The sequence below is a fragment of the Propithecus coquereli genome, unplaced genomic scaffold, assembly GCF_000956105.1.
Source record: "Propithecus coquereli isolate 6110/MARCELLA unplaced genomic scaffold, Pcoq_1.0 Scaffold150, whole genome shotgun sequence".
Classification (NCBI taxonomy): Eukaryota; Metazoa; Chordata; class Mammalia; order Primates; family Indriidae; genus Propithecus; species Propithecus coquereli.
The window spans coordinates 6,586,225-6,589,564 of NW_012139414.1; the positions used below are offsets into that span (position 1 = coordinate 6,586,225).

The 3,340-nt window shown below is 44.5% G+C and overlaps 1 pseudogene; it reads right to left on the reverse strand.

Annotated features, from left to right (window-relative positions):
* Nucleotides 1-161: 161 nt before the first annotated feature.
* On the reverse strand, nucleotides 162-3,059 carry LOC105806995 (annotated as a pseudogene).
* Between the last annotated feature and the right edge of the window lie 281 nt (nucleotides 3,060-3,340).

Below are 3,340 nucleotides of genomic sequence, written 5' to 3' on the forward strand. Positions count from 1 at the left end.
AGCCACCCTCCTGCCTCAGCCTCCAAAGTGCTGGGATTACAGGCATGAGCCCCCTCGTCCGGCCTAAACTACCTTCTTATAACACTACGTAAACATATTCAGTAACTATCCACTGAGCTGCTACTCTGTAGCTACTACTGTAAAATAACCAAAATTCAATATCAGACTTCTGGACTTACAATACTGTATCTTTTCACTGATTTCTTCATCTGCTTAATTTTCTTCCTTAAGACTTGATGATCTTGTTTTAAAATATACCAAAAATATCTATGACCTCTTCCTAACAGTATTCCAGCTGCAAAAGCTCTCTCCCAAGCCAAAGCTGTATCTCCCTTCCAATCACCTTTTGCCCGAAGTAGCTCAAGTGAAAGCTTGGCCACCAGTTTTTCCCAGAGTTTCGTTCTTCTTGCCTCCATGCCAGATGGGTCCCCATTACGCTCTGTATCAGATATTTTGCCAAATATTTCCAAGCAGTTATATTCTTAGTGCATCCAACAAAATCCAAGACTCCAAATAATACCTCCAGCCCCCAGTTTATGGTGTTCTTTTTTAATTTTCTAAGTAATATATGGAATTTATGAGATGGTACAATCAGATATAAAATCTTAAGCACACTTAGCAGCTTTGCTCTTGGTGCCTTCTCCCTTTAGGAAGGTGTATGAGTAGCTATGAGTATTTGGATTTGACAGAAACTTTTCATCATATGCATAATTGCTGAGTACCTCCTGGGCTCCCCCTTGCTCCCCGTAGAATTCCAGTGTCTCTACGTGACTCTTCACAAAAGAGTCCCAAACTCCAGGAATTTGAATCAATGCACAGAGATTTACAGATGTCTTCCAGCTGTGGCTGAGCCCATTTCACGTTGCTGCGCCATAAGCATAATCATCCTTTTCAAGCTTTGACAATTTCATCTTCTTTTCAGACCAAGTATAATACTACAAAAACCCTTCATCGGCCTGAATAAGGTTGATTAATATTTCCTGGGAAGACAATAGCTCCACGTCTCTGCTTGACTCCGATTTCTGTCTGCATTTCCATGATGCAGAAGGGATAATGCATGTTGTAAGGAGATCTTGAAATAATTCATGACGCCAATATTTTTCATCCGGTCAGCAAAAGTACGGACAGTCTCCACATTGCTTTGGGAATGATAAAACAGAATTTCACTTCTGACCTTCCAAATAATGTCAAAGCAGAAATCACTACAGTTTCTATATGATTTTGAAGGCAAGGAAAATGCATTTTGGTATCAGCACAGAAAGGGTGACCACCTGGCCATCCTCTGTCCTAGGCGTTGTCAATTCTTCACTGAAATCACTCATCCCTGCCTGATGTGGAGTTCCTCTGCAGAGCTAAACTCGGCACCTCCAGGTTGGGCGCGGTGGCTCACACCTGCAATCCCAGTGCTTTGGGAGGGTGAGGCGAGAGAATCACTTGAGGCCAGGAGTTTGAAACCAGCCTGGGCAACATAGCAAGAACCCACATCTACAAAACATTAAAAAAAATTAGCCAGGCATGGTGACATACACCTGTAGTCCCAGCTATGCGGGAGGCTGAGGCGAGAGGATCACTACAGCCCAGGAATTTGAGGTTACAGTGAGCTATGATTGTGCCACTGCACTCTAGCCTGGGAGACACAGTGAGCCCCTGTCTCTTAATAAAATATAATAAGCCAGTGCGGTGGCTCACGCCTGTCATCCTAGCACTTTGGGAGGCTGAGGTGCAAGGATTGCTTGAGGCCAGGAGTTCAAGACCAGCCTGGGCAATAGCAAGATCCCACCTCCACAAAAAATTTAAAAAATAACTGGACATGGTGGTGCACACCTTGTAGTCCTAGCTACTCAGGAGGCCAGAGGCAGGAGGATCTCTTGAACCCAGAAGTTTGAGGTTTCAGTGAGCTATGATCGTGCCACTGCACTCTAGCCGAGGCAACAGAGCAAGACCCTGTCTCAAAGAAATAAACAAACAAACTCGGTCTCTGAACTCTGGAATAGTGTCAAGAAACCCACATTGGATAGTAGTTGGTTGTCTTTGGAGAGTAGGAAGGATATAGCAATAGGAGATCCCTTTCTGGTCACTAGGGGCTGCGTGTGTTCCACTCCTTTACTTTGGTGGTGCTCAGATGTGTTCACTTTATGATAATTCATCAAGTGGTGTACTTATTATTGGTACTTTTTTACGTACATAATTTCTACAAGTAAAACCTTTAATTAAGAAGTTTTAAAAGAGTCTTTTTATTCCAAGCATATAAAGTGAAAATCTCCTCCCTCCACTGGCCCACAGGTACTCTGTACCCCTCCCTGGAGGCAACCAATTTATTAGTTTCAAGTGTGTTCTACCATCATTGAGCCAATAAAAAGTGGGAGCTCCACACAAAGCTCCTCCTCATTGCATTCGTCTGCCAGGGCTGCCATAATACCCCAGACTGAACAGCTTAACACCAGAAATGCATTTGCTCACTGTTCTGGAAGTTCAAAATCAAAGTGTTGGCAGGGTTGGTTGCTTCTGATGCCTCTCTCCGTGGCTTGCAGATGGCCACCTTCTCACTGTGTCCTCAGATGTATGGTCTCCTCTCTGTGCATATCTGTGTCCTAATCTCTTCTTACAAGGACACCAGTCTATTGGGTTACAGCCCACCCATCTGACCTTATTTTAACTTAATTACTTCTTTAAAAACCCTATCTCCAAATATAGCCATATTCTGGGGTACTTGGGGTTAGAACTTCCACATAGAAATTTGAAGGAGACACAGTTCAGCCTCTCTGGTCCTGTAAAATTCATGCCCTTATCACATGCAAACACGTTCGCCCCATCCTAATACCGAGCAATGGGCTTACTGCCCAGCATGCATAGAGCCCAATACTACAGCATGCACTTTTGAGGAAAGAAAAGGCTTTATTGCAAGTCGACTGGCCAGGAGACAACACTCAACCCTGTCTCCCTAATCTGGGGGTGGGTCAAACCTTTACGGCGTTTCTAACTAGTCCCAGGTAAGGCCAGTGCAGCCAGTCTGCCAGGCTGGTGGTGGTAACAGTTACGAGGTTAACACTTTTTCCCATTGCGCAGGCTGGGGCTACACAGCCTGCGGCTTTAGCTCTGCGCCACATGTAACAATTTAAGCAATGGGGTTAATATGTTTGAGCTGATCACACACTTACAATCCCAGCAGCCTGAAAGTCTTAACCCCTCCCAGCACCAACTCTTACTCCAAAATCTCACCTACATATTATCTAAACCAAGTGTAGGTGAGACTTGACATATAATCCACCCTGAGGCAAAATTCCTCTCCAGCTGTGAGCCTGTGAAACCAGACAACGTACCAGCTTCCAAAACACAATGG